The 13,113-nt window shown below is 49.1% G+C and overlaps 1 protein-coding gene across 1 annotated transcript in view; it reads left to right on the forward strand.

Moving 5' to 3' along the window:
* Nucleotides 1-272: 272 nt before the first annotated feature.
* The window catches only part of IQSEC3 (IQ motif and Sec7 domain ArfGEF 3), a 69,255-nt gene continuing 56,414 nt past the window's right edge, over nucleotides 273-13,113 (forward strand). Inside the window, exons 1-3 of the mRNA XM_044993526.1 lie at nucleotides 273-288; nucleotides 805-857; nucleotides 2,806-2,886. The gene's annotated coding sequence lies outside the window, so the exon portion shown is untranslated. The remainder of the gene's footprint in view (nucleotides 289-804; nucleotides 858-2,805; nucleotides 2,887-13,113) is intronic.

Below are 13,113 nucleotides of genomic sequence, written 5' to 3' on the forward strand. Positions count from 1 at the left end.
GGGTGGGTGGGGACTGGAGAGGGCTCCGGGGACCAGCTCCAAAGGATGGGGAGGGGAGTTCAGTAGGTCAGGGTGGGGACTCCGGGGACCACTCGGGGGCAGGGGGCATGAGGCAGAGGTGGGAGCTGCTGGGCGGGGGGAGGATATGCCGCACTTGGTGCCCTGGCACAAGTGGATGCTGCGAGACCCATCGGGCACTTAGCAGCTGGGTTGCCCAGTAGGGCCCAGGGCCCTGCTGTCTCCATGGAAACTGGGCAATACACAAGATGAGGCAGACACCAAAGAAGAGTTTGTATGAGGACTCCTGACAGCGCTGCCCTCTGATTGGGCTGCAGAGGGAGCACGGGACTCCCCATTGCTCCCTCATTGGAGGGGCAGGGTGTAGTGGAGACACATCAGCCAGGCTCCCGCAGGGCTCCAAGCACAGCACCTGCACAGCCTCCCTGTGGGGGATGGGGCACAGGCCTTGGGTTGCCCATACGGGGGTGTGGATATGTCCCCCACTCCAAATGTCACCACACACCCCCACAAACGTTCCTCCACGTCCCCCACTTTGAAAACTTGGCATTTGTCCTGTCTGCTCCTGCCAACTGATTATCATCAGTTGACAAGAGCAAATGGGACAAATGCCCAGTTTTGCCAAAAAAAGCCAGGACATCCAGAACAGGGCTTAAAAAGGGGTCTGTCCCAGCCAAAATGGGATGTATGGTCACTCTAATACTAGAGGGCATTTAGGGAAGGAGCCAAGGTGAGAGTGACAACATGGAGGAGCTCTGGCATTTATGAGAGTTTGCTTGAATCTAGAATCCAGTATAATCTTGAGACTGCTCACCCGCGCCCATCAAAAGACAGCACAGGTATTTTACAGATAAGCCAGACTGACAGGTACCTGCCACCTGAAAAGCTTAAATTAAACACAGCCTTGCAAGGACCAACAATAAATAAGGGTCACAGAGGAAATGGAATGGGAGGGGGAGGTGTTACAGCAATGGCAGATAAATTTGATGTGGCACAAAACCACATCATGTTAACTCCTTTTACAGTGAGTATGTTATGATGTGGGGACAGAGCTGGGACAGAGGATATGGGGAGAGTTCAGTGAGGTAATGCAAACTCTCTCTTTCCCCATCTATCTTCTGGGTATCTTGTTTTTAAACAGCCATCGCTTCTGAGACAATTTTGAGACTTAACATCGGAAGTAAATAAAGGAAGCAACAGAGCTGAAAGGGCTTGTTACATAAAGCTAGCTGGGCAGGCCTGGTAATGGGTAATGGGGAGCAGGAAGTAGAACTCTTGCTGTCTCTGTGGATTGGATTGGCCATCCTCATGGCTGCGACTGTCAACATTTCACAGAGAAAAGGAGGGTGAACTTGTCTCCTCTCACAGGGAGGAGTGGTGTCTCAGGGCCTGAGGAGAACATTTCAGATCCACTCCTCATCCAAAGCCAAGAATCTTTTCAGTTTTATTGTTGTTGCAGGGCTAGAATCAGGCAAAACGCCATTAAATCACAGAGTCAACAGATTCTGGGCTGGTGTAAATCGATTTAGCTCCACTGACTTGGAGCTAGGACCGTTTACATCAGCTAAGTATTTGGATCACTCTATCTCCCTTGTTTTATGACCCTTTCTTTCCATTTTCTTTTTCTCTTCTCCACTTTTTCTTGCCTCTCTCTCAATTTGTCTTTTGTTCACTTTTTTGGTGCCTTTGGGCAAAAATTTTAAATGTGGCCATGGATTTTGAATGCCACTGTTTTCTTGGAGGTCAATCCTGAGTCATCTGAAAGGGGTCTGATTTTCAGAGGTGTTGGGTGGCTGCAGTTCCTACTGCGTTCAGATGGGGTTTTGTGAGTGTTCAACTCTTCAGAGAACCAGACCCTTGAAAATGCCTTCAGATGGGGCCCAAAAAATAGACGCGCCCAAAATCAGTGGCCGCTTTTGAAAATCAAGACCCATGTATTCTCCCTGTAGACAAATTCTTCCTTCATTTCCATATTTTAAATCTGTCTTTGAATACTTCACTCTTTTGTCAAGCTGTTTTTCTTTTTGGATTTGTTCTCTGTTTTTATCTTCTTTGTTTCATTCTCTTCCTCTCCTCCATTCCCCTCTCTCCTTTCCTCCTCCACTCCAGTCTGCTCAGGTTGGGCTCTGATGCAGGGAAGCTGCTTCCCCAAAGCAGGCTGTGAGGATGTTTTGGAAGGAGAGTAGGAGGCAGAAGCAAGTTAGAGGGGCGCTGTCTCCAAGTGCCAGTGAGGTGACAGTCCTGCACTACAGCTGGTTGAAATAGAAAACAACATGTGTAGGGGAGGGAGGATTTCAGTGTTGTTTCCATTTTGCAGGATTCAGAAAAAAATTCCCTCCCAAAATGCTTGACTTTTTACTAATTAAGTGAGTGTTGAAACAGCATCCAAGCGAACAAAGCATTTGCTCCACATTCAGCAAAACTAACAATTAAAAAAATAGAAAAAAGTCAACTGTATTTCATTACACTTTTTTTTTAAATAAAAGGCCTTTTTTGACAAAGAAAACTTTTCCTTTGAAACATTTTGCCTCACTCTACGCAGCATGATGCTAGTGGCAAGGCATGGGAGGGAGGGAGGGGAGATGACTACTCTCTCTTATCATGCTCCATTCCCCACCTCCTGGGTTGAAGGATTCATGTTATCATCTGATTTCTCCTCAGCTGTAAAGAGCCACCATCACTGAACAGCTGCAATGCCCAGGAATAGACTTGGACATGACAGTGTCCCATGAGCTTGCCAAAGACTGAGATGAACTCTTACCTGCCACCGTTTGTCTTCTCTTACAGGAATGAAACTGTTTTACACCAGTTCTGCTGCCCAGCAGCTGATGCAGAGCAGAAGCCTTCATCTCTGGATTCCTCACCAAGGTGGGAGATTGCTGTAACCATAGGCTTCTCCTTTCCATCCCTCTCCTCCTCTCAGTACTCATCACTCTCCTCCCTGCCCCAAATACACACCCCACACCCTGCTGTCATTCACCCCCATCCCTCCTATAAATATGTCCCCCACCACTGCTTTTCCTCACACACACACCTGCTCTTATCTCCTAGATATGCCACCCAGTACATTTAAATCACACACACACTCACGCACACCCTCGGTCTCTCTCTCTCTCTCTCATACCCACCCACACCTTCCACCAGGGCTTCGGGCTGGTCTCATAGAAGTGCCAACAATGGAATTTCATAACAAGTGGTACAGCTTGTTTAAATACTATTTAAGCTATTGCAGGTGAAATGGGCTGAATTTTCCAGGGGAGGGTAACTGTAATGGCACCAGACTGTGTACAAGTTAGCATGGCATGGGCCCACCTTGACCACACAACTGAGACTGATGCAACCCTCTCTGATTGGTAGTGGACATCAGAACCGAACCCAAAAATGAGAAGGCAAATCAAAAACAAGCCAGGAGATCCATTTCCAGTCAGCAGTGCACAAACAGAACCTGCCCCCCATGCCTTGGCTACTTGCTACAGTTCCATTGCTAGGAATGGCAAGTCCTGAAAATGGTAGGCAGTGTGCTTGGAAATGCCTGAAACTGGGGCTGGTCAATGCAACACTCCCAGTTTGCCACTGGAAAGTGCAGCTTTTGACACGACGGTTTTACTCTCTCCCTTGTCCTTTGTCAGGATCCACCTGGGAGATGTATGACCTTTTTAGCTGAATCTGAAAGTCTGGGTGTACCAGTCCACTTTAAGCCTTGCTTTCCCAGCACTTAGATACCATGTTGACAGGCATCTCAGAAATACTTGGGATAGACAAGATGCCGATATAGATGCGGCCTCCACTCTCCATGTTCTCTCTCATCCTAGCCCTCTCCCAGCTCCCTCTCACCCACACCCTCCCATCCTTCTCTGTCTCACATGGACACATGCTCCTTCTTCTCTTACCCTCTCCTACTCCTGCTTTTGGCAGCTAGGGGGTCTGTTTTTAGAGATTTATATCCCATTGATAGAGTCTTTCATCTGACCTTTGACATTAACATCGGAAGCCAGCATTCCTGGGAATGGCTCCAGGCGGTGTGGGGCAGGTGAGTTGCAGAGGCAGGGCAGTGGTCTGCAATATGCTGTTTTTCTTGATTTGTCCTGCTCTCTGGAACAGCCTCTGCATTCTGATCACAGTGCAGTGAAAAGTTTGAGAACTGACTGCTGTGAAGAGAACAAATGGGCACGTGCGTTTGGGGGATGTGTGGGGTCCTGCTGTACTCAGGGAGGGGCAGGGAGAGTGGGCTCTCTCCTGCTCTTTAGTAGCCAAGACTAAATGTGGAAGGAAGGCAGGGAAACTTCAATGAGTGTGATAGAGGGATGCAAGCCCTATGAGGAAGTTAAGTCTGTGGACATTGCTGTGCTAGAGACAGTTTGGCCTCTCACCTGCAGCTTTGGAAAGATAAAACTATGGGTCATATGCCTTGTTTGGCCTGACTGTGACCCCTTTTATCCTGGGTTTTCAGTGACCACAACCCTGGCCTTTGGGCCCTGCCCCCTCCCTATTCTACCTCATTTCTAATGTGTCTGTGGCTTTTTCTGGCTTAGTTTTTAGTCCTTTGTGGTTATGTCTACACTGCAAGAAAAGACCCACAGCAGAGCCGCAGCTGGCCCAAGTCTGGCTGTGGGGCTATAAAACTGCCATGTAGATGTTTGGGCTTGGGCTGGAGCCCAGGCTGTGGGACCCTCCCACCTCACAGGGTCTCAGAGCCTGGGCTCCAGTCTGACCCTGAATATCTACACTGCAATGTTGTAACATTTTTATATAATATATATCTATATATTTACAACAATGTTATAAAATGTTATACCAGGGCCCTACGGCCTAGGCCCTGTGAACCCGACTCAGCTGACCCAGGCCAGCCATGGGTCTTTTATTGCAGTGTAGACCCTCTGTGTCCCTGGCCTACATGACTTAGTCGCTCCCAGGAGGTCTTAAACTCTATGGTTACTTGCTGTGTGCCTAACCCCACAGCCCTTCTCATTAACCCAACAACTCCCTACAATGCAGGCAAAGACATTGCAAGCCACTGGTGCCCAGAATGTTCTGGACTCTCTTGCTGTTTGTAGTAATGCTGGGAAAACACAGAATTCCTGCCTCCAGATCTGCTAGGTGAATGGAGGCAGAAGAAATTATTCCATAATCAGTTGTTTGAAAGCGTCTCAGCATTTGTCATGTTGAAGCCTGCACTTGAGCTCTACTCACGGAGCTTGGATCTAGGTCAGCATCCAAACTTCCCCAACGAACTTCGCAGTTTGGGCTCCTTATTAAGCCCTTTTATGCAGCTTTCTGCCTGCCTCATGCCATTGACCCTGCCTGTCTTAGCTTATCATGGTCTACCTGGTACTCAGTCTCCTTCCTTCCTTCTCATAGAGCCAGTGTCCCTCTCAGCTCTGGTGCTACAACCCACTGCAACTTCCTCATGGCTTGGCCATCATGCTGAGGAAGTATATTCCCTGGAAAGAAGATGAAGTTCTGGAAAGTTCCCAGGCATACTGTGGCATCGCTAAGCCAGTGATACAAAGGCCAGCTGGGTGTGAGGAATGACTCTCCCCTATGGGCAATCCAAATTTGGGTCCTGCGCTCAGTGTCTTACCCCTCCCCAGCATCTGCTTTCAAGCTGCCGGTATGCAATATGCTTATCCAGCCCATGAGGATAAGAAAGCACCTCATGTCACTGTCATCAAGGGCTCTCCTCCCATAGCTGACCCCTGGAGCAGCATTGATGGGCTCCAGAGCTCCATGATTAGAAGGAAGGTGGGTTTCCATGACTTCAGAACCTTGAGGATGATGGAAAGGAAGTAAATGGAAAGGAAAAATAGGTGGTGGGACCTTATAGAGACCCCTCTTCCCTGCCTCAAAATAATAAAGCATAGCCCCACACCTGTCCCTCCCTTGTGCATGGAGAATAAAGATGGTTTGAACCTCTCCAGCTTTATGGGGCCAGAAACAGATACAGACTTGTCCGCTTTTCAATTAGCAATCCTTAAATGTAGGCTGTGTCTCAGTGTCTGTATCACGTGACAGTGTGATCCCAACAGTGTGATGCTGTTGTCTATTAGATAACCCAGGTTGGGTTTTTCTTCCTTTTTGTCCAAGATCAGACATTTCCCTAAATGAGATCAATCCTGTCAGAATTGATGCTGCTAATAACCATCAGCCGTCTAGTTTTAATTAGAGTTTGCTTCATTAATGCCTTGACTCCTCTCTGCGCCGCAGATTAAATAATGTACTTCCAGCTCATTTACACAAGCTCCCAAACTGCAGGGCTGAGCTGGAATCCTTTAATTAAACAGCCCGGCTGATCCCTGCTGCTGCCTCGGCTCATCAGTCTAAGCCGATTAAAGAGAACAGGGACTAATAACAAGCATAAGCCGGGAAGTGACTCTTGTCTCTTCAAGGGACTTTGGAGACTCCAGTGGCGGCTGGGCCATTGACTTCTCTCCTGTAGGGAACCTAGGCTCAGTCCTAACTACCACATGGCAGGACCTACAGAAGTGGCAAGGTTCTTATTCCAGTGGGAAGGGTTACAAGCCAAGGGCACCACCAGCGCGTGGAGGCTGCGGAAACTGTCCTGCTCTCCTGGGACAGTAGGAAGGAAATACCAGATGGGTTGCTGAGGATGGGGCAGTGGGAGGGTAATGCTAGACAGTGAGCAAAGGAGATGAAGATAAGACCCGGCACCTAGAACACAGGGAGGCATGGCACCAAGCCATCAGAGCAGAGACAGGGTGGCAGGAGGGTACCAGCAAGCATTCAGCACAGGGATGGGGCAGCCGGAGGGTGACTTTGAGACCCCAGAACAGGTGGAGGGTGGCAAGAGAGGAACACTGGGCAATAAGCACTGGGACAAAACAGCAGGAGGGCAACACCTGTCAGTAGCAAGGGGCCAGGAAGCAGCTGTCTCTGTGTGTTTTGTGGTGATGTTTGTTGTCTGTTGTCATGGTGTGGTTTCCCTTCTCCTCTCTTCTGCAAAGCTGACCCTGTCTTTGCTGCCCATCCGTCAGGAAAGACTTTGAAATGCCGGTGGGTGAGAACTGATTGAGAGAAGGTCAGTGTCTAACTCCTCAGCAGAGACCAACTCAGTGAGGCACTTTCAGTTGCTCCTGCCCTTCCTCATCTGATTCAGTGCACTGTCAGCCACAAGCAAAATGGAGTCTCTAGATGGCTATGGCTCCCAGCACTTCTAGATGCAACAGCTCACCTTGTTTTCTGACAGGGGGCTGTGCTAGGGATCACCAGGACCAGCTTTGAAGACCAAAGAAGCTCTCACAGAGCTGGCACTGGCAGACAGATCTGTACCCTGAGGTTGTGTCTGGGATAGCCAGGTCCAGTGTGTAGAGTCAGAGTCCTGGAAGTGGCACCAGCAGCCAGCCTCACACTGTGGGGCTGTGCTAAGGATACCCAGATACAGGTTACAGAGGAAAGATTAGGTTGTAGCTGAGATTATAGGGCAGGGACCATCTTTTGTTCTGGGTCTGTGCAGCGGCTAGCACAAAGGGGTCCTAGTCCATGCCTGGGGCTGCTAGGCACTATTGCAAGGCAAATAATAAATATTAGTGATGATAAAGGAAACTTCATGGGGGAGATATGAGGGCCCAGGGCTAGCCAAGGTCAGGCCCCAGAGCACAGGAGACTTCATGGAGAAGGCACTGACAACCTGCCCTGCTCTTTTCCTGAGTGCTGCTTAGACTCTGATTTGACCAAACCCCATAATTTCATGAGGTGACTGCTCTTTTCATGCTGGCTTCTGTTGTTAACAGCAGAGCTTCATTCTCGGGCTTTGAATAGCCCAGTAATTGCGTCCCCGCTTATCCCAGTCTCACACAGTGGAGTCTGGCGTCCCAGAACAATGACCTTAAAATGTGTCCAGCAGCAACCCATCTCTAATGGGATTACACACCATTTGCCTTTGTGAGAGGTAATGGGACTAAGATGAGAAAGATTTGTTTCTATTAGAGTAATGAGAGGAAAGGCTGGAATCACAATTGGAGGGAACAGCATGTTCATTCACTTGCCTTTCCTGGGCTTTTTGGAGGCTGCCTCAGGCCCCCCCCGCAGAGCTGCAGAGCAAATCAGCAGAAAAATTAACTGTACCAGTGATGGGAAAAGTTCTACAAAATATGTTAAGAAGCTCAGGTGGAATTCCTGTGGGTTTGTGCTGGAGATAGGTGCAACCCTGTCCTGTCCCTAAGCAGCATGAATGGGATCCCACGTATCTTTGTGTGGGCAGGAGGGGATGGGATCCTAGCTGGGTTTATGGGCAAGGAAGGTGATTTCCAACTGTCTGTGGTGTTGGGGGGAGAGGGGATGGGATCTGAGTTGGTTTTGGAAGGGAGAGAGGTAGTGGGATGTAGCTGTCTCTGGTGGACAAAAAGGGGCTGGGATCTGAGCTGAACAGGAGGGCTGGGATCTGAACTGTCTCTGGGGAGGGGAGGGGAGCTGTGCCTATGGGATCGGCATGTACTAGTTTCTTTCTGAGATTTAATTTTCCCTCTATAAAGTGCTGCTTAGAGCAGGGTTTAAACGTGAGCAGTGCAACTGGCAAGTGCTTACTTCACAATTACAGAGCAATTAAATCCTAACTCAATACAGTTGAGACTTCAAACAGCTGCATACTCATTCCTAAAGTGCCTGCCGGATTAGTCACTGCCACAGCCTGGCCACTGCCTGGAATCTCAGCACCAATTACCAGTGAGGAAATGAGCCTTTGGTCTCATCTCCAGGTCAGCCTCTCCTGTAGCCATGGTGAAATTCTCTCTTGCCCCATCTCTGAACTGCTAAGTGTTTAACATACATTAATGGAAGATGGAAGCAATCCCATGTGCATGGCACCCTGTGGCCATGTGTGGAGGGGTAACAAGCAAATGGATAGATTCTGGACAACGTTCTTTCAAATACCTCAAGGTGTCAGGCCTCTGGCCAGGAGAAACATGGCCCAGGGGCGGCTCTACGTTTTTGGCCGCCCCAAGCAGTCATGCCCGGGAGGCGCCCCGGAGCCGCGGGAGCAGCGGACCTCCCGCGGGCATGACTGCGGAGGGTCCGCTAGTCGCGCGGCTCGGCTGGACCTCCCGCAGCTGCGGACGGTTCGCAGGTCTGGCGGCTTTGCTTGAGCTGCCGCAGGCATGCCTGCGGGAGGTCCAGCCGAGCCGCGGGACCAGCGAACCGTCCACAGTCATGCCTGCGGCATGTCCAGTCGTCCCGGGGCTCCGATGGACCTCCCGCAGGCATGACTGCGGCAGGTCCGCCGGCCCAGCCTGCCGCCCCCCCGGGAAAGTGCCGCCCCACGCGCGTGCTTGCTGCGCTGGGGTCTAGAGCCGGCCCTGACATGGCCTCTCATGCAGCAATGCACTCCTCCAGGCTGCCTGGGCAGATGTGGCAATGAGCAGATGTCTTGGGCAGCAGTGGGAAGAGGGTGAAAGCCACATTATTTCTGGTTCCTTAATTCTGATTCCCCTTTATCCTGGAAGGTTATTTGCCCTCACCTCTTTCTGTGTCTTCACCTGACCTATTTCTGTTGTGCTTGTATTACTTCTCTTCATGGGAAGAAACATACCTCTGTAAACTTTGAAAGGCATTAACACAAGAGAACTGTAAATGCTCACTGTTGAGTTGTCTCAGCGGCATGCCCCTGACCTGCGATCACACTATTGTATCCCAGAGCCCCTCTCATTAGTCCATCATACTTTGCTTTGTAAAATCCACCCACCACTTTGCCCTGGGCCATCTTAGGTTTTGCCCCAGTCACTTGAAATTGCTTCCCAGAATTCCACAAGACTCTAGCAGCACCTTTAGTTTGGACTGGATGTGTGACAGTGATGCTCTCTAAGGCTGGAGCCATTGAAGTCAATGGGAATTGAATCATTCCCTGGTCCAGGCATCCTCCACTCTACGCCGCACTGAGACACCTTTCTACAAGACTTGGAGCCAGGAAGGGAATGATGAAGATTCTGAATATGTTTTTAATTGTCCCAGATCCTTCCCAGATGTAACTCCACTGAGTTACATGAGAGTTGATTTTGGTCCATTATGTTTATATTTGTGAAAGGCCGGCTGATGCCTTACAGAAAACAGTGTAACAGTATCGTATGTAGAAAGAATTCTGCCAGCTTTTTGGCTGACAGGACTGATAATAGGGTATGGAGCCTGGTGCCTTGAGGTCACTGATTCCATCCAGCTTGGGTTTGCTGTGAATGATGGCTGTTATCCTCTGACAGTTGTTCTCTAGCCTATGCAATGGTGGTTCCAGTCTGTAATCTAGGGGATCTATTGCCCACCCACAAATCAGCATCACAGCTGTCACTAATTGGCCCCCTTGCTGGCCGTGTCAACAGGGAGCTCCAAGATTGCATGGATCATGGAGACTGAACATCCACCTAATTCGTAGAGTTTGACCCCTCCAGATCAGGGTGGAAGCAGCGTGGAGAAAACTTGCACTGCCACTGTCCATGTTATACCGGTCCTGAGGACTGGGAACGTCAGCATCTGAGGCTTTTAACCTGGCTCATTTCCCCACAACTAAATTTATACACATTATTTTAAAAAAGAAATGAGAAGTTTCAGCAACAATTCTGCTTCACTAGCACATCTTGTTTGCACTCTTTTCTCCTCATTTCTTTCCCTTATTGAGGTCACCAGCATGAAGAGAGGATTTTTGTTTCTGAACAGCTCATCTATTTCTTATTTTGTCCTCCCTGTAGACCTAATAATCTTCTGTTTGAGGCATAGCAATTGCTGCTATGGGGATGCCACAAACAGAGCGGGATGGATCTGCGGAGTTCGGCTATAGAGCAAAACATCCCCCCCCCAATTCAGTGATGCCTGGGGTTTGGTTTCAGCCCATTGCAGAGATATGGGCCAGGTGTGCTGTTTGGCTCCAGCTTTGAAGTCACCCAGAATTTGGGGATGTTCAGATACTGGTTTTTGAATTTGCTTAGCAGTGATAGAGACAGAGGTTGGCCATAATATTCTGAGCATATCAGAATCCAGATCTGGACCATTCCAAAACTGTAGGCTTGCTCTAACCTAGGATTTGGGCCCATCTCTACGGACACAGGATGATAATGATTATACCAGAGGGTGAAAGGCAGCAGGAGCAGGTAGACTCCTAAGGAACAGAGACCCTGCTTTACCACTGATGTTCTTAATAATAAAGGGCTTGAACCAGGTAGCTGATGAGCATCTGTAATGCCCATTGAGGTCAACGGGAGTGACAGGCATTCTGTAGCTCACAGATTCAGGTCCAAAGATAAAGGAGGGGAGAGGGAAGAAGTGGAGATTTAAGGCAAGTATGGAAACATATGGGATTATCAAACATAGGAGGGATTATTTCTATAAAGAACAATTTTTAATGTCATTTTCCACCAGACACCAGCAGCTCTTTGGGGTTTCTTATAGGGGATTATTGTCATTCATTATGAAATTATTCTGAAAATGGGAGCTGCTCACTTTGAAGGCAGCAACAGAAACAGCAGGGGTGCTCTAAGCACAAAACCACAGTAGCTCTGTTTGTTAATGGGGATTTGGTGGGACTGAAAGGTTGACTCAAGGCCATAAAGTGAGCAGCTTCCTGTTCCTGCCTCCCAGCAGCAGGCACAGCCATTTCCCTCCAGCTTGCCTCAGGAATCAGCTCCCAACCTTCAGGTGAGGGGAAGGAACTGCAGAACTGCTGAGCATTTGAGCAGAAGCGAATAATCTCTGGCAGCAGCTGGAGTTCTGCTTGTCACATCCTCCTGTAGGTTTGCCCTCCATCCACTTCTTCCAGTGGGAAGAAGGCAGGAGACAGGGTCCAAAGGAAACCAGACCTAAGCCTCACCCTGTAGATTCTGAAAAATACACATCAGACTGAGCGTGCGTTTTGTGGCCAGCTCGCTCTGAGAACCTGAGGCTGGTAGAGTCACAAAGAACTCCACGGCTTGGCATTTCACCCGAGTTAATCTTTCCTGCTCTTCTTTCTCTATGTTTACTCTGTTGCATATTCAGGTCCTGCCATAGAGAAACCCAGACATGGGGTGGGGAGCACCCTGATGATCTCCTCCCACATGGAACAGAGTTTGGTGTTTGTTGTGTTCATGATGGTGGCAATGACACTAGGAGAGGATCAGTCACAGCTGATCCCCAGTTTGGTGTAACTTCCACAGGCTACAGGTTCATAGTTATAACATTGGAAGAGGATGCTGGGCAGCTCAGTCCTGGTTTGGGGGTGACCTTGGTGTTCTTCGTTGTATGCAGCTGATTCCCTTGAGTGCAAAAAGTAGTACAGAGGGCAAGGAGACAGAGAGGAACAGAAAGAAACGCAGAAGATAGAATGGCATGAAAGAGAAAAGGAATCAGAGAGAGAGTAAGAGAGAAAGCATGTTTGAGAGAGAATGGAGTAGGACCTTTGGGCCAGGATATTCCCATTTATACTGTAAATCTGGAGTAACAGCAGTGAATGAGCTTTTATTAGCAGATTTGCATGCAGTAAAATATCAGCACAAGCACCGGAATGGCCCTTTATCCTTCCCCGTGTAGCAGTGCATGCTTTCCTCACCAGCAGAAGAGGATGTATTTGTGGGTCCATATTTCCACTCGTCCCTCTGCGAAATGTGCCTTGTGTTCAAACTGCAATAAGCTGTCGTGAAAAAATGGTTCTGTGAGCCAAAGCCCCTTCTCCCACTCCCTTTTCAACCCAGCAGGTGGCCCTGACAAACTCTCAGATCCTGTAGGAAGAGATAAAAAGCTCAGGCCTGACAGTCTAAAAGGGCAACTAAGAGCTGTCTCTTTAAACAGCCGGCAAAGAGTGGGAGGCTTTGCCCGTCAGAACTGTCTGTCTGCCACCATGTCGGTCTGTGAGCAGCAGGTGAGAATGGAGTCACCCTCTTCTCTGTGGCAATGAACATCCTGACCAGAGGAGATTTGCAAAGGCACAAATGGGAGTTCAAATTCAGTGGGATTTGGGCACCCAACTCCCTTTGAAAAGTCCCAGCCATAGTGGCAAAACGATCCTCACTATGAAACCTGCTGCTGGAGTGGAGGGAGCTGGTGATGATGGGATAAAGGTGGCAGTGAGCAGGGTCTTGTGAGCAGCATGGAAAGGAGGAGGATGGAGATCTCACAGGCAATGACCAT

Source organism: Mauremys mutica, chromosome 1 (assembly GCF_020497125.1).
Source record: "Mauremys mutica isolate MM-2020 ecotype Southern chromosome 1, ASM2049712v1, whole genome shotgun sequence".
In the NCBI taxonomy this organism is placed as follows: domain Eukaryota; kingdom Metazoa; phylum Chordata; order Testudines; family Geoemydidae; genus Mauremys; species Mauremys mutica.